Here is a 26,340-nt window from a genome sequence, read left to right as displayed (position 1 = left end):
AAACCTAGATAGGGGTATTTTCTATTGTGATTTGCCAATAAGCTACCACTTTGCCTGTCACTAGAAGATCTTGGGCTACGTGCATTGGGTGGTCTTCTTCACTGCACCCAAATTCCACAAATCCATGGCAGAAGTGTGGACCACACACCAAGGCCCTTGTAGTAGGAGAATCCTCATGCGTGTCTAGTGCGCATGGCAATGCTCACCCTGAGGAAAGGTAACTGTGCCCCTGAAGGACCAGGTGTGCAGCCTGGGAGCCATTTTGGACTTGCAGCTGTCCATGGAGGCGCAGGTCAATTCTGTGTCCAAGGCAGCTGTTTACCAGCTCCATCTGGTATGCAGGCTGAGACCCTATCTGCCTGCGGACTGCCTCGCCAGAGTGGTGCATGCTCTGGTTATCTCCCGCTTGGACTACTGCAATGGGCTCTATGTGGGGCTACCTTTGAAGATGACCCAGAAACTACAACTAATCCAGAATGCGGCAGCTAGACCAGTGACTGGGAGTGGCCATGGAGACCACATAACACCAGTCTTGAAAGACCTACATTGGCTCCCAGTACGTTTCCGGGCACAATTCAAAGTGTTGGTGCTGACCTTTAAAGTTTAAAGCCCTAAATGGCCTCAGTCCAGTATACCTGAAGGCGTGTCTCCACCCCCATCATTCTGCCCGGACACTGAGGTCCAGTGCCAAGGGCCTTCTGGCGGTTCCCTCGCTGCAAGAAGCCAAGTTACAGGGAACCAGGCAGAGGGCCTTTTCAATAGTGCCGCCCGCCCTGTGGAATGCCCTCCCACCAGATGTCAAAGAGAAAAACAACTACCAGACTTTTAGAAGACATCTGAAGGCAACCCTGTTTAGGGAAGCTTTTAATGTTTGACGGACTACTGTATTTTAATATTTTGTTGGAAGCCGCCTAGAGTGGCTAGGGAAACCCAGCCAGATGGGTTTTGGAGCAGACTTCCAGAACAGATTAAGTTTGAGAACCAAGGTACCACGGTAGATGCATCTCTGCTGTCTTAACTTTTGGGAAACCACAAAAGGTCTTGCGGTATAAGAGCTTTTTTTTTTGCACTTCATCTTCACTGAATGCCTCAAGAGAAGTGTATGAGATCTGCAACATGGCATTTCTCTTTAATGAAAAAAAGCAGCCCCCCTGCAATGTTAAAGAAAAAAATCCCCTTTTGAATGTATTCAGTGCTGCTGAAAAGATGCAGAAAGCTTTTGAAGGAAAAAGTAAATAAATGCCACATGTATTCCTACCCAAGGATGAATATGTCAAAGTGCAATTCAAGGTTCATTGAAGTTTGCTAGTGGTTCTTTTTATCAATATGAATTGCGGCAAGAATAAACCAGGAAACACCACTTTGAACCGACAGAAAGGAAGCGATGCAATCAGCTCAATTCTATGTTGAAAGACAGAGCGCTACATTTGGGTTACACAAACCTCTGTGTTCCACAAAAATCTCTTTTCATCTGTGCTGCGCAGGTCTAACATTGTCCAAACTCCTGACCATTGTAAGGAGATAGGGAGAGCCTTACGGACTTAAAAACTCATACCTCTCCTGTACTCCCCAAACCTCTTGCACAACATTTCCTCATCTCTTTCGTTTCATGAAAGCCTTTTTGAAGCTTGCATTGGTGGTTTGCTAACCAGGGTTAGCAGTGCAAACCATGCTTTGCAAACCTATTTTTAGCCGTGACTGCAAAATGTGGCGCAGAGTCAACCATGGTTAGCAAAAGTGCTGACACAGATCTAATTGGTTGGTTCAGCTTCCCATATGCATAATATATCAGAGGGAGGAGGGTCAAGCAAACCCATTGGGGCACCTGATACCCTAACCATGTTCAGGACATTGGGCAGTGTTGCATTTATACTGGTCTTCTGTGGTTCATTAGTTCTGTCTAGACTAGGGATGAAGAATAACTTCAGTACAGTTCATGTTTACAAGTGAATTTACATAATTTGCACTTCCAAAATAATCTGCAAACCCGAAAACACAACCATCCTTTTTAGGTTTTCACATCACCAAATTCTAATGGATTTTTGTGGGAACTTTTTTGTTTGTTTGCTTCAAATCACAAACTGATGTGGAAATGTAGAGAATTTAAGATTGGAAAAATGAGGAACTGAGAAAAACTGAAATTGACATATTCACCCATCCCTAGCTTAGAGCAGGTTTACCATCTTCTCTACTGTTTGTGAGAACTAGGCCTCAACCTTTTCATCAGTGTTGACTTCAGGTTTTGGATGGCCTTTGGGCAAGACATCCTCCATGGGCACTTCTCCTTCAGCAAGTCTACCCTCCTTGCTGCAGCAGGGGGCCCTTGCCAATAGCTTGGTCATGCCAACCCCCTACACCTGCTACCAGTATGTCACATTTAGGTAGATATGATTTACTGGTTAGTAATGACAGCTTGGTATCCAGTTTCCAGAGGAAAGCTTTTAACATGATACTCAAAAGTCAACTCTAAGATCTATTGCTGTGGAAAGTCGTTGAAAGAAAAATGCCTTGCCAACCCATAAAATACACAGCAATCCCAAAATGTTGGCAAAGTTCCTAAGGGGATGAACCATAGCTCAGTGGCACAGCACCTGACTTGAATGAAGAAGGTCCCTGTCAGGGACTAGGCAGAGGAAGAGGAGTGGTGGAGACCACCTCCCTATCTTGACCCTTCTAGGGAGGAGGAAGAGGAAGACAGTGTTAGAATTCTTGCTCTGTGATTGCAGTCATGGGATTTTTGTCTATCACATGATGGTGTATGTTTTGACTCCACAGAGTGGGAAGTGACGGAGACAGGATGTTTGTGTTACTGTGTTCCGTGAAGTGGGACTATTGTCCTTTGTTCTTTTTCTCTTTGCTGTCTGATGCTAGAGAGAGATGGAGCCATGTTGCAGTGCTCTGTGTGTGTTTATATGTAAATAAAGTAGATTAGCCAAAATGCTGAGTTGCTGAGGTCTGTTACGCAAGCTGCAAAGACTCTGCGTATCCCTAAGTGTGCCAATGTCTGTTGGCATTGGTCGCTGTGATGTCCGGACAGAAGAAAGCTTTTGAAGCTCCCGAACGATTGACCAGGAGGGAGAGAACATGCCAGTCAGGCATGTGTCTCTGCCAGAGTCCTACTTGAGAGTAGGACAAACTCCTGACAAGATTTACAACAGGTGTTTGCAGGAGGTCACAGCTCAGAGGCAGATGAGGGGAAAAGTTGGGATAATGGGAGAGGAGGAGCAGGCAGAGCCGGAGCAGCAGCTGGCTGACACGTTGTCCCTAGAAAGCATTCGAGACCCACCGTCTCCCAGAAACCGGCGAGCCTTAAAAGTAGGAGAGCAAAGAGCTTGAATACAGAGGGCACTTAGCAGCACCCATAAGAGGAGGTGATGATGATGATGAATGAGGAAGTGGGAGAGCCATTATCCAAGAGGCTGGGTTTTCTAGCCTCTCTCTGTAAAGTCTGGAATAAAAATGCACTGTAAGAAACTTTTCCTTGTCCTTATACTTTCCTGGGCAGGCAGTCAGGAGCCACTGACAGCACTCTGTCAGTCCCAGCTTCAATCCCTGTGACCTCCATTAAAATAATCAGCTAGCAGGTGCTGGAAAAGGGGATATCAAATGGCACTGAGATCTGTGTTTCCGCTCTCCTGCCCTTGGCCACAGAAACTGGCTGCCTGAATGAGGCCTGGAGGTGCTATGGACAGCAGCAGAGGTTTTGAGGATCTCACACCTGTGGAATTTGCTGTTTCATTAACTCCCCCAGCAGGGCTGGCACCAGGGCAAACGTCCCTTTTCTCTAACGCATGGGCTGGCCTCGATCGCAACGCTGAGGAACAGCAACTTGGAGCTGGCCTGGCAATGCCATCACCGGCACCTCAGTGCCAGCCTGCTTAATCAATTGGGAAGCACTGGAGAGCCACACGACAAAGAGTGCCCAGGACATTGCGAGACAAATCTAATGCTGGGCCTTTATAGCACAGCAGGGAAATCACCCAACAGCCGCGTGCAGTGACAGCAAAACAAAAAAGGAACTGCCGCCCTCCCCCTGCCAAAATTAAACCTTGGAGAACTCTAAAATGTGCAATCACATGCAACCGAGGGCTGCGGATCCCCAATCAAGACATCGTAAGCACCTCTGAACAAAGGCAGCCTGATTAACACACACAGCTTGATGTGACTTGAAGCAAAACAACCGTCTCCTTGCCATATTAAAACCAGCGCTGTATTGAATGATGCTCAGCTGGGGCTGCAGGGCTTTAGATCCCAAAGCTTGGGTGGGTGGATCTTGGAAGTTAAGCATTGCTACATGGCAAACCAGGTAGTGAAGTGCAGGATGGTACCCCGTGGAGCAATGAAGCTATGTCGGACAGAGATGGATGCATTCAGACATGGGGAATATGGTTACAGGTAGGTAGCCATGTTGGTCTGCCAGTTGGTATGAAGAAGTGTGCATGCACACAAAAGCTCATACCAATAACAAACTTAGTTGGTCACTAAGGTGTTACTGACGTGGGTGGCACTGTGGGTTAAACCACAGAGCCTAGGACTTGCTGATCAGAAGGTTGGCGGTTCGAATCCCCATGATGGGGTGAGCTCCCGTTGCTCGGTCCCAGCTCCTGCCAACCTAGCAGTTTGAAAGCACGTCAAAGTGCAAGTAGATAAATAGGTACCGCTCCGGCGGGAAAGTAAATGGCGTTTCCGTGTGCTGCTCTGGTTCGCCAGAAATGGCTTAGTCATGCTGGCCACATGACCCGGAAGCTGTACGCCGGCTCCCTCGGCCAATAAAGCGAGATGAGCACTGCAACCCCAGAGTCGGCCACAACAGGACCTAATGGTCAGGGGTCCCTTTACCTTTAAGGTGCTACTGGGGGAAATATGGTGTTAGGTTTCCTGATTATAATGTTGGGGCTTCTGTCCTGTTTTCTAATGTCTCTTTCATACTGCCATACCTATCATGTTCTGGCACTGTGGCTTTTTGACTGATATACCAGCATGCTTCTCTAAATTTCATTCACGCCAATGCGTGCAGTGTGACACAGCAACTACATCGTCGGACCATGTCGCTACTCCCCAACCTTGTATTCCTGCCGTAAAAACAGTATAGCCCCCAAAATTTGTTACTTTACTCCAGGGGTCAGCAAACTTTTTCAGCAGGGGGCCGGTCCACTGTCCCTCACACCTTGTGGGGGGCTGGACTATATTTTGAAAAATATATATGAATGAATTCCTATGCCCCACAAATAACCCAGAGATGCATTTGAAATAAAAGCTCACATTCTACTCATGTAAAAAAACGCTGATTCCCAGACAGTCCATAGCCTGGGTTTAGAAGGCAATTGGGCCGGATCCGGCCCCCGGGCCTTAGTTTGCCTACCCATGCTATACTCCCAAGATTTTCCTGGCTAAGGGGGCTGCAAGAGGATTTTTGCTGGAATCGAATAACAAGGAAATGAGTGTTAAGCATTCCATTGGATTTTGAGAGTGGTTTTTTTTAAATTTTACGTTGGGTGGCGATTAACAGTTAGGGAAACGTTGGGGAAATGGAACAGGCTGCTGTGTGAATGCACTCTATGTGTGAGGGTTGGAAGTGCAGCTAGTGCATGTGGACACGCTGCAGTTGGAGCTTTTGTGTGTGTGTGCGCGCACTCTGTCACCATTTTAAGCCCAGGTGTGTTCACCTGAATGCCTGAAGAGGACTATGACAGTAAGGGCCAGATTTAGGTTTGATGAGGTCCTCAGCTACTGAAGGCAATGGGGCCTTTTCTATGTGCAGCTGCCCTTTGTCAACAACAAATTGTTGCTGTTTTAAGTGTTGAATATATGCTATATGGTAATTTATGGACCTAATAAGTATCTAAAGCCATTTGAACATAACAAAATAGGAGCCTACACAACACAAAACACTGTTGCTGTATGTATTTTTTATTTTATTTGTTTTTTATCTTATATTTTGGAAATGTGCATCCAGTGGTTTTTTCCCTTTAATTTTTTTGGGGGGCCCCAAGAGAGTGGGGCCCTAAGCTATAGCTTGTTTAGCTTATACGTAAATCTGGCACTGATGACAGTACTGGAGAAGTGATCCCATTTATGTTCACAAAGAAGTAAGTCCCACTGAGTTAAACTTCCTAAGAATTCTGCAACTCGTTCAAGAAGAAATCTCTACCTACCCCATTGTGATTAGGGCTGGGCAATATATCAATATATCATGCAAAACTGGTTTGAAATCCACATCGTGATATTGGTTTCATAATTTTTGACCTGGCAATATAATAATAATAATAATAATAATAATAATAATAAGAAGAAGAAGAAGAAGAAGAAGAAGAAGAAGAAAAAGAAAAAGTTATTTATACCCCACCCATCTGGCTGGGTTTCCCCAGCCACTATGGGCAGCTTCCAAAATAATAATAATAATAATAATAATAATAATAATAATAATAATAATGCAATATAATATCAAAAACTTCCCTAAACAGGGCTGCCTTCAGATGTCTTCTAAACGTCAGTTGTTTATTTCCTTGACAGCTGATGGGAGGGCATTCCACAGGGCGGGTGCCACTACTGAGAAGGCCCTTTGCCTGGTTCCCTGTAGCTTCACTTTTCACAGGGAGGGAACCACTAGATCATGATGTGTGTGTGTGTGTGTGTGTGTGTGTGCGCGCGTGTGTGCGTGGTATGCAAAAATCACAATGCAGGGAAAAACCATGAAGTCAGCCGATGCCTTTACATAGAGCCATCCCTATTTCAGACATTGTGATATATCAGTACATCACCATGTTTAGCTGGTGATATATTGTGATGATGAAATTCAGAAACTGCCCAGCCCTAACAGTGACCACTGGATACAGAAAGTTTTCCCATATTTATGATATGATTCCCTGCTCTGAGAACAAGAGCAACAGAGGGACAAAGGATGAGATGAGAATGGAAATTCATTTCCAGTCTTCCCTGATTCCTACTTGTAGTGGCTCACAGGGTAAATGGGCTAATTGCAAGTCTGTTTTAATTTCTCTTTGCCTCTTGTCAAGCCGTGTGCTTCCCTTATGCTAATACCGCAAGCCATGAACCTATTCAGAAATAAATGCCTATTGCAGTTTTTGCATTAGAACTTCATGTTTCTTCAGATGTTTGGCTCTCGAGAGCGCAGCCGTGTCTTTACAAGAATAAGGTGAGAAAATTCCGTGAGTCTCGCAAGCAACAAATGCTTTGCATTTACATTACTGTACATTTCAGAAGCGATTTACTTCAGCAGTTAAACGACTGCATATATTTTGCAACTGGGTGAACCTGGTTAAGAAGCGAGGGGGAAAATTGAGTCAAGGCTGCTTTGCATCTGAAGATTTCCAAAGCAGCTTTTGCTTCCAAGCAGGAAGTAGGAAAACTAGTATATGCCATGTGCACAAAGAGGGTATGCATATACTTGCCATACATAATGATGTATTTGCAGTGAACAGTCGTACCTTGGTTATCGAATGGCTTAGCTGCCAAACAAATCGGCTCCTGAACGCTGCAAACCCGGAAGTAAGTGTTCTGGTGTGCAGACGTTTTTTGGAAACCGAACTTCCGACGCAGCTTCCGCTTGAGTGCAGAAGCTCCTGCAGCCAATCGGAAGCTGCGCCTTGGTTTTTGAACGGTTTCAGGAGTTGAATGGACTCCCAGAACGGATTATGTTCAGGAACCAAGGTACCACTGTATGTGACTTTTCCCTACTAAGAAGTGATATCTATGTAGGAAATCTTATGTATTAGTGCCAGGCAGAATAAAATAATTGGTCCAGAGAAGTGGAAGGGACCTTGGAAGTCACTTAGCTCAATCCCCACTAAAATAATGCCTTTTTGTAGGTTATTATCATGAAATATGTAGTGTTTGGACATTTTACCAAGCACCTGCAGTTTTGTACACATTACTCGACTGGAGAACTTCATTGCAAAATTCAGTGCGAATTTCGGAGGATGACAGAATTTTGGTTTGCATACTGTTTCAGGAAGAGCAAATTAGGCACGGTCACCTTTAAATGTGAATGGAACCAAACTTCTCTTCTGTCCCCTGTTGTAAGACTGAGTTACATCTCACCCAAATGTGTTGGCAAAAGTGGTACATTCCTTGCATTTGATGGACACTGCCCCTATCCTTCATCTTAAAAAGCAGAGACTTCACCTTGCCAACAAAAGTCCGTATAGTTAAAGCTATGGTTTTCCCAGTAGTGATGTATGGAAGTGAGAACTGGACCATCAAGAAGGCTGATCGCCGAAGAATTGATGCTTTTGAATTATGGTGCTGGAGGAGACTCTTGAGAGTCCTATGGACTGCAAGAAGATCAAACCGATCCATTCTGCAGGAAATCAGCCCTGAGTGCTCACTGGAAGGACAGATCGTAAAGTTGAGGCTCCAATACTTTGGCCACCTCATGAGAAGAGAAGACTCCCTGGAAAAGACCCTGCTGTTGGGAAAGATGGAGGGCACAAGGAGAAGGGGATGACAGAGGATGAGATGGTTGGACAGTGTTTTCGAAGCTACCAGCATGAGTTTGACCAAACTGCGGGAGGCAGTGGAAGACAGGAGTACCTGGCGTGCTCTGGTCCATGGGGTCACGAAGAGTCGGACACGACTAAACGACTAAACAACAAGAAGCCCCTATCCTTCTGTATGCTGACAGCCATTCTTGATCAGCGAACGTTCAGTTTGGCCCAGGATGGCCTGGTTTCAACTAACCTGCTCAAGGAGGTAGTTAGAAGGCACTGCCTTGCAACATCAATAACAGCTAACAAGCATCCTCCAAAGACACCAATCTGCCCCTACAATGTGCGGCCACAGGAGAATGGTGATGCAGTCTAAGAAGCATCTTCACTTCCCATGTGATAGTGGTGCTGGGCAAGAAGAGCCTCACCAGCAACCCACATGAATGGTGTGTGTTTGCCATAGAACACTCCCCAGAATCCTCTGGGGTTCTGCAACAGGTATGCAGGAGTTTCTTGGCAAAAGCGACAGAGTTTGCCGGAGGCAGAAACTTGGGAAAACCCTCTTACAAGAATGACCTTAAGAAAAGTCAGCATCTTGTAGACTCAATTCCTTCTAAAATGAGATTCGTATTAGTCTTCCTTGGTGTACTAATATATATATATCAGCAGGGTGGTTGTGCGAATGAATTCAATGCATACGATAAAGATGGAAGGTTTAACAGGGCCATATAAATGCAAAAGAGATGTTGTGCCTTAAAAACCCAAAGCAAAGCCCTGTAGCAACAATGGCTTTTAATGCAAATCAAAATTTGAATGGAGCAGAAACAATGTTACATTAAAAATGGTCTTTCGACTCAAGTCTGTCTATATAATCTCTCTCTCTCTCTCTCTCTCTCTCTCTCTCTCTCTCTCTCCCCCTCCCTCCCTCTCTCTCCTCCTTAGAACTATCTATATGGATTCTCGTTACTTTTTCACAGCCGAGAAAATAATTGTGGAAACAAACATACAAGCCAGGGCAAAGTATTGCACTGTAAAAGACAGTATAGATGAAAACAGGAAGGAAGGTTTGATAAGGCCCCTGTTGCAAATTGCAGACACAGTTATCTATTGCTAACAGCAACTTCCTGACACAGATAATTCAAAAATATGATGCCCATTCATTAAGTAGCTCCAAAAGAAATTGCACACAACAATATGCCAATTCCATCTTAGTCTCGTTCACTTTAAACAGGAGTGAAGAAGTTGTCGACTGCAGCCTTTGATTATAAAGCCATTTCTGTGCATCTGCTCCATCCTCGCCTAGGACCCTTGGCGGCCAGCGAACCGTTATCCAATTTGACAGCAATATTCCAGGGTGATAAGAGTGCGCCATTAGAGAAACACCCCCCCCGTGACCCGGCCGCTTAACAATCCAAAAACAAGGAAGCGGAGACAACAGCGAACGAAGCAAGCAAGCACTAGGGCCCCGAGGACACTGGAACTTTGCAGATAATGCAGGTCTTGACATGTCTCCCTTTTTTTTTTTTGCATGAAACAACCGAAAAGCAACCCCTGCCAGAAAAGACCGACTCCAAGAAGCATCTCCGGCTGATGTCAGAATAAAAGCAAATCATCTACACAGATGGCACTTTTGCCTGCACACAGAACCAATGCTTTGTGACCAGAACCCCTGCTAGGATTACCTGTCAGGGAAGAAGCAACTGCAGCATTTACCTTGAGAGATTTCCCTAACGCCCAGGCAGCAACTCCGAAGGGTTAAAGGCAGTGACTTTTCTCCCCCCTCCCTTTTTTTGGGTTACAGTACTTGCAGATCACAACTCTAGGAGGACAGAGAAAATCAAGATGCAATAGCAAGCCAGGGTTCCTTACCAACGGTCAGTGCACATAAGGGGAGACGGAGTTCAGAACTCTGACTGTGGGCAGACACAAGAGCGAGCGAGCGAGCGAGAAACTGGCAGCTTTGTTTTACAAGCCACAACTCTCCAGCCCGGAGACAGAAAGTCAGTCTGCTGCTTGGGTGTCCTGCCACAGCTCAGCGGGTCATTGTCATGCTCACGGCGGCTTCTGCCCTGGCTTCTTCCCACCATGACCTGCAAGCCGTCCAAGTGGAGAAGGAGGTTGCTTCAGAAGCTGCACCGTCGCAAAGTTACACTTGCAGAAGCTCACAATTTATGGCTTAACATGAGCCGGCTGATCCAGAGAGCACGTGAGCCTTGCCTACTCCCTGCCCTCCACCGGTCTGACACAAGCATGCTCACAAATGGAGCAAGCAGACAGCCTTCAACAGACCAGAGGAAGCTGCCTCGCTCTGTGTCAGAACCTTGGTCTGTCTGGTTCAGTATCTTCTACCATGACTGGCAACAGCTCTCCAGGTTGGTTTTGGACCTAAAGCAGCTGGGGGGTTGAACCTGCAACCTCCTACATGCAAGGAAGATGTTGTACCACTGAAGCTATGGCCCTTCCCTAAACAGGTAAGGGATCCTACCTGCACCCCCCCCCAAAGAAACTGAATATGACCTTTAAAGAAGATGGGTAAAGAAAAGAGATCCCTTGCCTGTTTGATCTTTTAATACAGCAGAAACTGAAGGGAACCAGCCCCTGCCAGCATCCTTAACTATTCAGTGATCTGTTCTCTTGGTGCCCAATCCCACAAAGGTGAAAACAGGCATCTTTGTAAAAGTTTAAATCTCCATGTTACTGGGAGTTGAGGAGATTCACGCAGGAAAGTTACAGACCTGATATTTAATACCAACTATGGGCTTAAATGGGACACGGGTGGCGCTGTGGCACTGAGCCGAGGAATTGCCGATCAGAAGGTCGGCGGTTCGAATCCCTGCGACGGGGTGAGTTCCCGTTGCTCGGTCCTGGCTCCTGCCAACCTAGCAGTTCGAAAGCATGTCAAAGTGCAAGTAGATAAATAGGTACCGCTCTGGCGGGAAGGTAAACGGTGTTTCCGTGGGCTGCTCTGGTTCGCCAGAAGTGGCTTAGTCATGCTGGCCACATGACCCGGAAGCTGTACACCGGCTCCCTCGGCCAATAAAGCGAGATGAGCGCCGCAACCCCAGAGTCGGTCACGACTGGACCTAATGGTCAGGGGTCCCTTTACCTTTACCTTTAGCTATGGCCTTAAATATCATCTCACTTTTGTGACAGTAGCATTTCCCCCCCATTAAAAAGTGTTTCCATATTCAAGGCTCTGGGTAAAGTTTCCATGGTGGAAAAGCAGTAAGGTCTCTCAGTTTTTCAGGAGCCTGGACTAGAAGTTAATACTCAGACTTTAAGGAACGCGGGTGGCACTGTGGTCTAAACCACTGAGCTTCTTGGGCTTGCCGATCAGAAAGTCGCCAGTTTGAATCCCCGCAATGGGGTGAGCTCCCGTTGCTCGGTCCCAGCTCCTGCTAACCAGCAGTTCGAAAGCACGCCCAAAAGTACAAGTAGATAAATAGGTACTGCTCCGGCAGGAAGGTAAACAGCATTTCCGTGCACTGCTCTGGTTTCCGTGTTCCGTTGTGCCAGAAGCAGCTAAGTTACGCTGGCCACATGACCCGGAAAAACTGTGGACAAATGCTGGCTCCCTCGGCCTGTAAAGCGAGATGAACCCCAGAGTCGTCTGCGACTGGATTTAACTGTCAGGGGTCCTTTACCTTTACCTATTCAGTCTTTATTCAGATTTCTGCAGCTGACTTGGAACAGGAACAGGTGAATGACTGTTGGATCTATAGCTGGTTGAATAACAATACCCAAATACTGCTTTTCAATATATTCACATGGAAGAAGCTTTTTGAATGGTGGGCTTGCGGGCTTTGTCCTAGGCCTTATGCAATTGGACATCTTGATAGATGATGTAGATAAGGGTGAAGAGGGATGCTTATCAGATTTGCACATAAGATGAAATTGGGATGATACCTAGCACTACGGAAGGTTCATACCCTTCAACATTTCTCCGATGAAAATAGGGATGCCCCATTCCATAATGATAATTTTACTATTTATACCCCACACATCTTACTGGGTTGCCCCAGCTTCCAACATACATAAAAACATAATAAAACATTAAACAATGAAAAAAACTTCCCTATACAGGATTGCCTTCAGACAGCTTAGGGGTCGGATAACTCCATACCCTTCAACATTTCTCCAATGAAAATAGGGACATCCTAAGGAAAAGCGAGACATTGTGGGATCAAATCAGAAACTGGGACTCCTTCCCCAAATCAGGGATGTCCCTGGAAAATAGGGACACCTGGGGGGGGGGGGTCTGAAGGTTGACTCAATATTCAAACCAGTCTTAGGAGGATAGAACATTGGACCAGAACCAATAAGATGAAATTCAATAGAAATAAATGTAAAGGCCTGCATTTACTGCAGCCCACCAGTGAAACCTTGCCTGGCAGCGGTACATGTGAAAAAGATCTCAGTATCTTAGCTGACCACAAGCTACACATGAACTAGTGGTGGGATGTAGCTGCCAAAAGAGTTAATGGAGCCTCAGGCTTTGTTAACAGAAGTGTAGGTCCCATCCGTACTGTGTATTTAAAGCTGTATCATACCACTTTAATCAGCCTTGGTTTTCTCCAAAGAATCCGAGGTCTGTAGTTTCATAAAACCACAGAATTGTAGTGTTCAGACTCAGCTAGCCTGGTAAAACGAAAAAGCGATTTATATGCATTGTATATGCAATATTACATTGTGCTGCCAGATGGCGATGTGGAGTCCCATTTTTCTCTACCTGTTTTCCCTGTTGAAATTTACAAAGCTTTAAACTGAAAAGCTTCTTTGATCCATCCTTGGAAGGGATCCTGGTGATCATCTGGTCCAACCCTCTGCAATGTAGGAGAGTTTGTTAGGGGTGCTTAGAGTTGAGGGAGACCCCACTTCCCCTCACAGAGCTACACTTCCCAAAGTTCCCAGGGAAGAGGATTGATAGTTAAACCATGTGGGGAACTGTGGCACCGTGAGGGGGATAGGGGTCTCCTAACAATTCTCAGTACGCTTAACAAAGCACAGTTCAAATTACAAACAAGGCTGAGGAGCAGAAGTTGGAGGTTTCGCTTCAGCACGCAGACCAAGGTCTAAGCTTGGCTGAGAAGCTCTTATACCAGGTGTCAACAGTGACCAATGGGGAACCATGAACCGGGCCAACCAGGAAGGTGTATATGAGCTGACAAAGCCCTCTTCTGGTCAAGACATGCAATTGTAGAGGACCACGTTGGTTAGTATTTAGGTTCTGGGGAGAAGCAAGATCAACCCATGGCTAACACAACTGCCCCACAGGGCCATTACCTGAGCCACAAACGTCTTGGTGGTTATCCCCATTGGAAGCACATGCTGTGAAAAAACTGAACATGGAAAGACACTGGCCCTCCTATAGACAGTTGATAACAGAAGACTAAGGCCACTTAAAGTTAAAATCATTCGGGGAGCTAAGGCAGCATTATCTGATTGGCTCCAATACCATCAGTTGCATAGTGTCTTTAAATCAGATATCAAAAGAGGTTTTGGTGAAGAAAATTCAAAATTCCAATCGATATTATTAAAAAATAACAAGAAACTTTTATCAGAAATGTATGATTTCCTATTGGAGTGGGACCTGAAGGATGAACTTGTAAAGGAGGTGCAGATAAAATGCCTCCAAGACATCGGCGGGACTATCTATTTAGAACAGTGGGAAGAAGAAGAAGAGTTTGGATTTGATATCCCACTTTATCACTACCCTACTCAAAGTGGCTAACAATCTCCTCCCCCCCCAACAAACACTCTGTGAGGTGAGTGAGGCTGAGAGACTTCAGAGAAGTGTGACTAGCCCAAGGTCACCCAGCAGCTGCATGTGGAGGAGCGGGGAATCAAACCCGGTTCACCAGATTATGAGTCCACCGCTCTTAACCACTATACCACACTGGCTCTCAGTGTGAGAGGCTATGGCAAGTAGATATTAACTTTGCAACCTGCTACTCTATTAAAGAAAACTTTATAAAAATGTTCTTTAGGTGATACATGACACCAACCAAACTCGCAAAAATTTACAAACTAAAGTCTAACTTATGTTGGAAATGCGGAAAAGCAGAAAGAACAATGATCCACACTTGGTTGAGATGTGAAAAGATTAAAACCTTCTTGGGTATAATACATGATGAGTTTAAAAAATGCTCAGGACTTCCATAGAAAAAAACCAGAGTCATATCTACTGGGCATAATAGGGAGTGATATCTCACAGAACAAGAAAAGATTTTTTTATATGCCACAGCAGCAGCTAGAATAGTTCTAGCCAGCAAATGGAAAAGCGAGGCAATACCCTCTAAAGAAGAATGGATTTATAAGCTAAGTGAATACATAGAGTTGGCAAAACTAACAGCAGCCATAAGACCCCAAACAAACCAAAATTTAAAACTAGAATGGAATTATTTTGAAGAATACTTTAAAAAATACTATCCTAAAAATATATATGCTAATGTGCATAGATTAAATATGTAAAGTAGATGTGAGAATATGAATATATGCCTAGTAAGTATAGATTAAGTAAGTAAGTAGGTAAAGCAAAGATGAAAATGAAATCAGGAATGCTTGTAAGAGATGAAGATTCTTGGAAATGCAATGAACTAATCAAATTAAAATTTAAGGAAGTCGAGCTGTGGTGGAGGGAGGTCACAGGGGTGGGTAAGGTGTCTTGTTTGAGGTTGTAGGGACTATATGTATTATATGTATATTTGTGTTATTTGTTTTGAGGTGTGTGTTATTTGTATGGATTGTTTTTCTCTCAATAAAATTATTTAAAAATATTAAAACAAAAACAAAAACCAACTGCCCCACAGGGAGCAAAAAAAGAGAGAGTGTTTTTGTAAAATGCAACCATTAAGTTTCTCCAGATTTAATAATGCTACTAACATGCTAGATTTGTATAGTGACCTCTCCATTGCAGCTCCCCTGCCCCTCAATACAAACGATGTTATTTTATTTTATTGCTACATTTATATCTCATATTTCTTATGGTTCTTCCCCTCCTTCCCATATCACCAAAGTCACCCACTGAACTTGGCTGTGTGGGGATTTCAACCGTCATCTCCCAGGTCTTAGTCCAACACTCTAACCACTACACCACACTGGTTTTAAACATGGAGGATTCTTTGAAACCTCTTCTGAAGCAGCAATGGACTGGATATATGTATGCACATGTGACTGTGGAAAGTCAATACAATCTATATTTTTGTGCATGGATATTTACATACTCATCCCTTGATTGCAACCATTCTGTGATGTTAATAGCATTTGGCTCTCTTGTTACAACCAGTAGCATTTGGCTGACTGGGATACAGAGAGGATAATGGTGATGATAAGTGTTCATAAATATTCTTATCAGGGAAGTATAAAATGATTGCCATAGGAAATGCCAGATCTACCAATGCACCCAATGCAGATGGGGGAGGGGGGGGAGGTGTGGGACAGAAACTTTTCTTCTCCCCCTTGTGGGAGGGAATGAACCACATCAGTTCCAAGGCTGAGCCCCTCTCTTTTTGGACAAGGTCTCCCCAGCACACCTACAGAATAATCTGTTTTAATTCCATTGCCAGACAGTCACCATTGGCGATATATCATAGGAAGCTGTCTTCGATTGAGTCAGACCCATTGCTCCATCTAGCTCAGTGTTGTCTACACTGACTGACAGCAGCTTTCCAGGATTTCAGACACAGGGCAATTCCCCATGAGGGATTGAACCTGGGATCTTCTGCATGCAAGACAGATGACATACCACTCACCCACGGCCTTTCATGAATGCCCATGAAACATTCTAGTGGGGGAACTGAAGTTCCAGTTAGTGTATGTGCTGTTCTACTGATGGGCGTTCCTCTCCAGCCACAGAGCACCACTTAACACCAATTCCAACAACCCTTTAGGACTGGATATCTCCATAACCATCCAGTCTATGTTTATTCAGGAGTAAGCCTCATTAAACCCATTGGGACTAAGGGCTCACCCACACTTTCACTTGAACCATGCCTAGAAAGCGCAAGTTTCAGGGCTTTTCCACTTGTCTCCACATGTCTGAGTGGTTTTTCGTATTTCCCACCAATTTCCCTGGGAAAACATTTGTTCTGATTCAGTGGCAGGACGAGTGGAAGTGTGCCTGGGTATTACACTGGTAGAAAGACTGCTTCCAACTAACCATTGGTTCGTTTGCCAACGCTATGCAAATATTTCAAGAACATCTTATGTTTTCTGATGGCACCTAGTTTTTGTGTCATCTAGTTGACCCTGGGAAGCAGGTCAAAGTTAACAGACAGCAGCATCAGCCCTTGAAGCCTTGACAAAGGGAAGTAAACAAGACATTCCAGAAGTTGACATCTCGACAAAGGGTGAAACATCCATGGGTGAAGATCTGTAACTATGGGCATCATGAGAAGCAATTTGGGATCTTTCCTGGCATAATTTTTAATGGCCATGCATTGCTTAGTAATACCAAACAGAACAGAGCCACAATAGTTTCTAGCAAGAATGATCTGTGATTGTGCTATGTTCTGCTCCCAACCCACCCCTGTTCTGTGTTCCCATGACACATGAGGGTAGTGCATACCAATGTCAGGGAAATAAATGTAATCCTGATTTATGGGTGTTGTGTATTTTTATCCTTTCCCTTTCCTCTGTTACTCCCTAAGGCCTGACATATTCCCTGCTCTCTGAGAGCAAATACCCAAGTGAGATGGATGTGGCGAGTGCACAGATAACAAGGAGGCAGTTGCCCTGGCAACAGAAGTCCATGAAAACATTCTGAGCATCTTCTGCCTACTGCTCACTGTCCTTTGCACAGTGGCTGAAACAAGAAACAGATGTTAAATCTCAGCCCTGGGTTTTTTGTGGGGGTTTTTTTTGGAAGCTGCAATTCAAGAGCAAGCAGCAGAGATAGCCCATATGTTTGCACACTAATTATCTCTTGCTCCCTACGTACAACACTGGGTGCAATGGCCAAGTAGGGATACCCACTTAACTCTCTTCCTTGAGCCGTGGTAGCAAGGCTTATACAGCACTGTGCTTCCATGGAGGGTTTTGAAAACAGTCACAACATGCCTGAGGAACGAGTTCCTAGAAATGCAGCAAGGAAATTCTGTAATTAAAGAAGATGGCTCAAAAAGTATTGGGCTATTCCTTGGAGGTACTAGGAAGATAGGCATGTCTGGAGGCAAGGGGTGGGAGCACTGACCACCAGCTTTTCATGATGTTGCAGTGGGTGGCTATGGACTGCATAGTTGTGCCAATCCGCCCCGCTGAATCATGGTGATTTCATCCCACATCAGCTGATGCTTTGATGACATCCAGATGTCTGCTTCACATGCAGAGAGCCAGAAAGCTTCCACTGATCTTGGAACTGGTACTTGGTTACTCCAGAGGGCAGGGCTAGAACCTATGGATGGAAATTCTAGAGAAGCACATTTCAGCTAAACAAGTGAGGTCCTAAGAGCTGTTGGACAGTGGGACAGACTGCCTGGGGAGGTGGCTGGCTCCTCCTTCACTGGAGGCATTTAAGCAGGGGCTAGATGGGCATCTTTCAGAGATGCTGTAGCCACATCCTGCATCTCAGGTCCTTAACTGAGCAAGGGAGTTGCGTTAGAGTCCCATCTAAAAGTCTATGGATCTACAAAAGGCAGTAGCAGCAGAGGCTGGTCTATTAGGATGAAGGTGTTGAGATGTGTCCAAGGAAACAGGGGCAATTTGCAGGCCCCCAGCTGGCTCCAGCCCACCGGCCGGCAGCCAGGTGATCTCCGGTCCTTGGCATAGCATGAAACAGTGACCCACAGCTTCAGAACTCTTCAGAAGCTGGAGCACGCTCTAATCAGCAGAGTAATTAACTCTTCGCAACAGAAGGGCAGATGGAGGCATATGTAAAGCATATTTACAAGCAGTTTATTCAGGACAAAGGGAAAACATGACTTCTCCCTTTCATGTCCAAGCAAGCAGCATAAGCAAAAGCTATACACAAAACGGAAGTTCCCAGCAAGCTGTGCTGGAGTGTAAACAGGCATGTGACACACAACAATCATGCCTGTTCTTTTTAAGGTGGAACGGAATATCCTAACAGAAGGGGCACCACTCCACTAACTTCAACTTGACCTCAGCCAGCCCCGACTTGCCTACCTTCATACTTGCAACCAGTCCAGAGGATGGAACTGCCTGCCAGCTTCCTCCCTTCAGTCTCAGGGCTTATGTACACTTCCTCTTTTCCTGCTGCTTCCCCCCAGGGAAAACCTCTCTTTAGCACTTAAACGGAGCAAACGGCAATTTGGGTTTTCGCGAACCCTGCTTCACACTCTCTGTGCTTATTTCAGCTGGAATGTGTCCTTGACTTCTGATAAGGTCTCTCGCTTCTCTGGATGGAGGCTAGAGAGTGGTGTGGATGGAGAAACTACCATGAAATATAAAAAAGGTGAATTTTACATTCGTCACTCCTCGCTTTTGCCTCTAGCCCTGCCCAACATTGGCATTTGGAAGGTTGTTCAGAAGGGAATGCAGCCTTCAGTCTGAAATTGTTCTCCATCCCTGTAACAGCAGAACCAAAACAAGGGTCATGCCAGAAGGGGTGGAGTTTTGAAGCAACAAGGAATGAGAATGAGCTGTAAGTATTATTCAAAATACTTCAAAAGCCACACATTCTGCAGCAATGGACTGGAGCGTCCCTTCTGGAGGTCAAGGCTCGTCACCAAATTGCAGAAGGAGATGAAAAAGGCTCCAGTCACATCCAGTGTCAGTTGGGGAATGGGTTAAGCTTGGATTTTGCAGAGGCTTTGGCTGTGGGAGCTACTGTGCGTGGAATTGAAACGGCAGAGTTGTTTAGTGGGCAGATATAAGCTCATCCTCCTGAACGAGATTCTCAGGAAACCTTCTGCGGAAACGAATGAAATTGCTTCATATTTTTTTTTTATCAGTGCTTGACCAGAGTGAACCGGCAGGCCATAGCTTTAGGCATTTCAGTTAATCTGGTCCCCTCCTCCTCTTCCCCATATCTAACTGAGCCAAGACAAGTCCATAGCCAGAAATCTGGTTGGAAGCCAGCTTTTACAGTAAGTAAAGGCCGTGCTGTGGAATGACACAATTTGGCTGAAACAAGGCAATAATGGGAGAATCCAAAATACATTGAGGTGACCTTGCCTGAGAGTTTGATGGAGTGTCAGCAAAAGACATGCAGAGAGAGAAGAGGGTACGAATTCTAAGACTCAAAAAAAGCAGAATTGGGCAGGGGAAAATGTACAATTGTTGTACAGTGTTCTAAGCCCGAAAGACCTTTTCTGATACATCTCCAGATCTGTGCTTTGACTCCATGTGGAGGGGCTGTGCTCAGTAGGAGAACACATGCTTTGCATGCAGAAGGTCCTGGTCTCAGTCATCAACATCTAGAGGCAGGGATTGGAAAGACTCCAAGAGCTGCTGCTGGTCAGTACAGACTAGGGTGGAGGAACCTTTATTGGAAAATGATGCTCTGGTTAAAATATAGCATTCCATGTTTGCTAGGTGAGCACAGGGTTAAACACACAGAGTTCTCTGTAAATTCCTAGAGGACACTCTTTGAGGTCACATCCTCTGCTTGCTCAAGTGGGAAGGGTAACTATAGGAACATAATCCTTATCACTTCCACCTCAGGAGCACTCTCTTTCTCGTGATGCAGCCATAGGCATAGGATGCAGGATTTGTGCATCCCTGAGCACAGACGCCATCTTTGATCTAAACCATGTATTTTGTAATCTAGAAAAATATTTTGCCTGACTTATTTCACTGCTGTTTCCTGCTTAAATCGAGTCTGCAATTTTATGTAAGTAAATACTTATATATCCTTATAGCACAGACTTCTGTGTTGTTATTTTGTTTAAAGGGGAAGATCCTGTTCCTAGTTTCCATACATACTCACCCAACTCTCTCTTCTCCATCCAGGCAAATAAGAAGGCATTGCCAGAGTTCAAGGACATATTCCAGTTAGGCAAAAAGCTCTCAACGAGAGTGTGAATCACGGCTAGCAGGGATGTGATCTGGGAAAAGTGTCAAAGGCCAGAGGCCTAGAGGGTTGCACGTCTCTCGTGAATGGGAGGTTTCACACCCATGCTCTCTACATTGGTTTTCTACCACTTTAGCTGGACTGACTTCCCCCAAAGAATCTGGGAAATTATAGTTAGTGGTGCCAGCCTAAAATGGCTTGTGGCACTCCTGAGGAAAAGCTGATTTCTTTTTCAAGGAGGTCTTCCCAGGCACAACGCTGCTGAAATGAGACATCTGCAGAGTTATGTGAGGACTGTTGTGTATATAAATAAAAATAAAATTTGATGATATGCAATGTACAGACTCTTTATACTTTAAAAAAACACACATTTACTTTCATAAACGCATAACTTTGAAGAATATATTTACAATCTCATGCTCAGGTTTCTCCCTTTTAACACTTAGGGATCTCCTCTGTCAGTCTCACTTCAGACAGATCACACTGACACATGCTGTCCTTGACAGTATTCCGAGAAGTCTCTCTCGGCAGCCATTCTCCTCAAACACGTAGAGAGAGAGACATACAAGGAAAAAAGCAGTTAAAAACAACAGTTACTTGAATAACAGTCACAACAGAATGGAATGCCTCTCTCATGTGACTCACAGTCAGCCAATCATATGAGAGAGCTACTGCCAGAGGAAGAACCCCAGGCTAAAAATACACAGCAATTTAACATAAGCAAACATTCCCATTTCAGGAAAATAAACGATTATCCTTAACTAGTCTTTGGGCACATCTGCACTATTGTACCACTTTAAGCAGCCATGCCCTTCCCCAAAGAATCCTGGGAACTGCAATTTGTCAAAGGCGCTGAGAGTGGTTAGGAGGTCCCTCTCCCCACCCTATAGAGCTACAATTCTCAGAGGAGAATTATTAGGAGATCCTTCTTTCCCAGGGAATGCTGGTAATTTTACCATTATGAAGGGAAGAGTGGTCTCCTAACCACTCTCAGCACCCTAACAAGCTCCATGGCTGTTTAAAGCAGTGTAATACTGCTATCAATGTGTAGTGCAGATATGGACTTCAGTTCTGGTGCAGCAGAGAAGGATGCTTTCTAAGCCATCTCCTGTAAGGGGGGAAAAAAGCCCTTAGTGTCAGCAGCTGCTCTACTCTGCCAGAGCTGACTGAATCCAAACGGAAATGATGAGCCTGTTATTTTGCCCATCTCCTTGAGAGCTCGGCAGTCTACAACCACGGCCTCCGCCAGCTCCTTCAAATAAACCGAGAGGCGAGCGAGTGTGCTTTGGCTGTGCTTGGGGGAAGGAATGCATTGTAGCACTGCCAGTCTCTGTATTAAAGGTCATCTGGTATTTCCGTGAAGAATGCAGGGCTGGCCTACTGCCCTGGTTCTCTATCCTTGCTGCTTTTCCAGTTGGCCGCCTGCCTGCCCAGTTGCCATCCTACTCTGCAGACAGTGTTGTCCTTTTACCGTGGTTCGCTCCATATGGCTTATCTAGGCATTACAGTGTCTCCATTCTGAAGGAAATCAGCCCTGAGTGCTCACTGGAAGGACAGATCGTGAAGCTGAGGCTCCAATACTTTGGCCACCTCATGAGAAGAGAAGACTCCCTGGAAAAGACCCTGATGTTGGGAAAGATGGAGGGCACAAGGAGAAGGGAACGACAGAGAATGAGATGGTTGGATGGTGTTCTTGAAGCTACCAGCATGAGTTTGATCAAACTGCGGGAGGCAGTGGAGGACAGAAGTGCCTGGCGTGCTCTGGTCCATGGGGTCATGAAGAGTTGGACACGACTAAACGACTAAACAACAACAACAAGGCATTACAGAGGAGGAGAGCCAGGGTTGTTTTTTTTAAAAAAAGGAACAATGTTTTGAAGGATCCATCTTTTGCCTTATTACAACGACTGGGGAAATGAAAGAGAAACTAGCGACAGGCTAGGCCTTTCCTTTTAAATGTAGTCTCACCCAGACATTCACAGACCCTCCAAGTGTCCCTATTTCCCAGGGACGTCCCTGATTTAGAGAAGCCATCCCGATTTCTGATTTGGTCCCGGAATGTTCCGCTTTTTCTTAGGATGTCCCTGTTTTCATTGGAGAAATGTTGGAGGGTATGGTAGGAAGTCCCTATTTTTATTGGAGAGAAGTTGGAGGGTATGGAATTATCTGACCCCCTGAGGCAATCCTGTATAGGTAAGTTTTTAAAAATGTTTAATGTTTTATCATGTTTTTATATAAGTTGGAAGCCTCCCAGAGTGGCTGGGGCAACCCAGTAAGAGGTATGGGGTATAAATAGTAAAATTATCATTATGGAATGGGACGTCCGTATTTTCATCGGAGAAATGTTGGAGGGCATGCATTCACTAAATATATATGGATGTCTCTGAAGTTTGGTGACTGGTGCTTTTGACCCCTCCATCAGGTGCTGGTGGCGAGATTCCAGGCACCTTCGCCTACTCATTGAGGAAACAATTCTGTCATAAACAGTCTCATTGCAATCACTCAAGGTGAGATGCTCAGGTCCTCGTACTTGCTTAGGGCAGGAAGCTGTCTGCATTGATCATCCAGACACGTTCATGAGCTATTGGGTTGAAATGGGCCAATCTGTCGAGGTCAAAGTTACATTTGGTTCTCCACCCACTCCTGGCATGTGGACCCTGGAAGTTGCCCAGAACAGAGTGTGACCCTCAAGCTTTAAAAGGATCCCTACCCTTTGGTATAGACCCTACATGCACATCTGGCACTCTGCATTGCCTAGGCTGGGCACCTGCATGGGTTTCGCTAACTGCTGTGCACCATTATCAGCTGAGGCTGGACTATCCCATATCCTGCAAATGTCCTGGGAAAACTGGGACATCCAATTTTTTCATGTGAGAGCACAGTGGGCATTTGGGTTGCTGTGCTCTCATGAGATTTCACACAAAGATCTCGCCCTGGAAAAAGCTATTTTTGGAGGGCCACAATCTTGCATGGCACCCCAAAATACCATGAGAGCATGTTCCCCCCAAAACACATCTTTTGGGTTCTGTGATCTTGTGCGGGTCACATGACTCGTGCAGGATCCGAGGTGGGAAGATACACATCCTGGTTTGGAGACTCAACATGTTGGAGTGTATGCCATCCTTTCCGGATGGCTCAGAGGAAAAGGTTGAGTGGGTAAGGAGGAGAGCAGCTAACTTTGCCTGCTTGATGACTCGCTTGACTACCGGCTCCCCTTTCCTGGCAAGCAAAGTATGGTCCAGAAACCATTTTGTAATATGCTCAACCACTTACAAAGTCTAGCCAAGCAAAATATCTCCAGAGGTGATTCATTAATGGATGTCATGATGACGTCCATTTTCTCTTTGACTAAAATTCACTGTGAGAGGGACCTGAGTTGGATTTTTAGGCCACCCAGTGGCAAAAATTTCAATAGCTGACAGCTGACCATCAAAACAATCAAACAGATTAATAAAACCATAAAATCCTCTCACCAGCATGGAATAGAAACCAGCAACAAAAGGTGAATCAGAACAGCACCAGCAAAGCCTCTTGCTTCAATAAACATCTATGGACTCAAAACATGATTAGGAGATTTAACAGCCAGAGAAAGGAAAAGGTCTTTTCCGGGTGCCAACAAGGCCACAATGCGTGTGCCAGGTGAGTCTCTCTGGAAAGGACACCAGGGTGGCACTAGATTGGAGCCTTGGCACCGAGGGAGAGGGGTACAGCTCTGCTCAAAATCTTCCAGAAGCCTATTAGTCATGGAAGGGAAAGCATGTGGTTGAGAGCTCCCTTGAGCTGTATGCCAAAAATACATTCCTATGGGTCCAGCATGGAGAATGCAAGCACACTTCCCCCCCAGTGCTCCCAAGTTATATACAGCCAGCATCTCAGTATGTGTCAGAGACTGTCCCCTGTGACAGCATGCCTTACATTACCCCTGCAAGGTAGGCCAGTGATATAATACCATCCTTATATTACAGGTGGGGTGATAAGGCTGTGAGAAAAATGGCTTGCTCATGCACTTCTAGTGAGATGCTGGATGAAGTTAATAGTTATTAATTCCTATTGCATTTCCATCCCGCCTTCTTCCAAGGAGCTCAAAGTGGCTTATATGGTTCTCCCTTCTCCATGTTACCCTCACAACAACCCTGTGAGGTAGCCTAGGCTGAGAGAGGGTGGCTGGCCCAAGGCCACCCAGTGAGCTTCATGGCTGAGTGGGGATTCGAACCCTGCTCTCCCAGTTCCTAGCCCAACACTCTAACCATTATGCCATGCTGGTCTGAATCGCAGGCATCCCGGTGAACAGCTTGGATTGGGAGCCACAACTCTATCTCTTCTTCCTGGTTAACAGACTATAGTCTTGAGAAACAGTGACTAAATCTGCACAACTATGTTTTCATCAGTTCAGCCCTCAATCTAGCTGACTCTAGTTTTCCCCTGAGCTCTAAAGAGATCTCCTCGAAAATACGTTTTGCATCTCTGCCATGATAATGATAATAATAGCGCCAGCAGCAAAACTGCTGTCTGAGATCAGCTTCCAGTGAAATACACGGTTGCGATGTGCAAGATCAATGGACTTAGCGAGCCTTAAAGTCTGCGGCAGGTAGCAGGACAGCCATGACACCTGGCTACCCAAGTTTGTCTCCACTGGCCCATTGGGTGTGAGAGAAATGACTCAACGGCACCGAGAGTGGCTCACATCTCTTGATTAATTGCTCCCAGCGCCTGCACCTGCATAGCGGGAAAATGTGAGATGCATTTAAAGAGGTTCCATGTGAGCAAAATGATACCGGCAGCCTTTAGCAAGATGCTGGAGATAGATAGAGACAGACAGAGACCATTCCAGTCGGGAGCAAAAGGGGGAAAGTCACATAAGTGAGACACACACTATGCCAGTATACTTTTTTTAAAAAATCTACATGATTCTCTTGTCCTTCTCTAAGGCACTTGAGGCAGTGAACCAGCTTCTCCTTAAGAGATTCAGGTGGCCTCTGTGGCATGGAGTGGCTTTCCATCAGCTTTGGCAGGAGGCTGGACAGCTGGACATGGGTAGCTTAACTACTGTTGTCTATGCTCTGGTAACCTCTAGGCTAGATTATTGCAATGCATTATATGTAGGGCTGCCTCTGAAGAAGGTCTGTAAACTGGTGAGAATTTGGGGTTAGGTTGTTCCCTGGGGGCAAGCTGGTTTGAGCATATTGCCCCAATTCAAAGTGCTGGTTTTGACCCATTAAGGCTTAAATGGCCCAGGACCACAATAGCTCAAAGACCACCTCTCCCCATATGAACTAATCTGGCCCCTGCAAACATCCTCAGAGGCCCTCTGAGGTGTCTCCTCAAGATTGCAAATATTTTGACAATCCCAAAGTTTGAGAATCGGTAGCACAGACATTGTAAAGGTGTGGTGATCTGTTGTGGAAGAACCCCATTGAAGAAGATCACAGTGGTTAGCCAGACCCCATGATGGTTCAAGCTTGTGGGTCCACCACTGCCTGTCCTCTGTAACACGCGCCCTCCTGCCATTCAGAAGGCACAGTCCATAGTGCAGGCATAGCTAATGCGATGCTCTCTAGTCTAGATGTTGTTGGACTATGACTCTCAACATTCTTGACCACCATCCATGCTGGCTGGGGTTGATGGGAGTTGTAGTCCAACAACATCTAGAGGGTGTCACACTGACTACCCCAATGTAGTGTGTTTTTTAGATGCTTCTTGGAAATGTATCTCTCCCCCCCCCCACATTATCCCACTGCTGACCACTAGACTATACCACTTAACATTTTCAGCCTCACTAATTTTGTTTTGAGTCTCTTGCTTTTCTTTTGAGTGTTTTACTGGTTGACACTTATAAGTACTTGCATGAGTGTATTGCACTTTACTGTGTGTTTTAGCGCTCCTGGACCCTGTGGGTAAAGAGCTTTGACATATCTTAGGATG

The 26,340-nt window shown here is 45.4% G+C and overlaps 1 protein-coding gene and 2 long non-coding RNA genes across 8 annotated transcripts in view; 2 read left to right on the top strand and 1 right to left on the bottom strand.

The window, feature by feature from the left end:
- Positions 1 to 26,340, bottom strand: part of KCNMB2 (potassium calcium-activated channel subfamily M regulatory beta subunit 2) — a 307,790-nt gene that overhangs the window by 66,300 nt on the left and 215,150 nt on the right. The window lies entirely within an intron of this gene.
- Positions 1 to 26,340, top strand: part of LOC310707552 — a 345,072-nt gene that overhangs the window by 284,409 nt on the left and 34,323 nt on the right. The window lies entirely within an intron of this gene.
- Positions 9,923 to 20,964, top strand: LOC310707506. The gene is made up of 3 exons (XR_014526522.1): positions 9,923 to 10,918; positions 16,673 to 20,238; positions 20,358 to 20,964. It is a non-coding gene; the product is annotated as an uncharacterized lncRNA (long non-coding RNA).

Source organism: Podarcis liolepis, assembly GCF_965112155.1.
Source record: "Podarcis liolepis genome assembly, chromosome: 5".
Taxonomy (NCBI): Eukaryota; Metazoa; Chordata; class Lepidosauria; order Squamata; family Lacertidae; genus Podarcis; species Podarcis liolepis.
The sequence above is the reverse complement of the archived record's forward strand: the minus strand, read 5'-3'. Positions and strand labels throughout refer to the sequence as shown.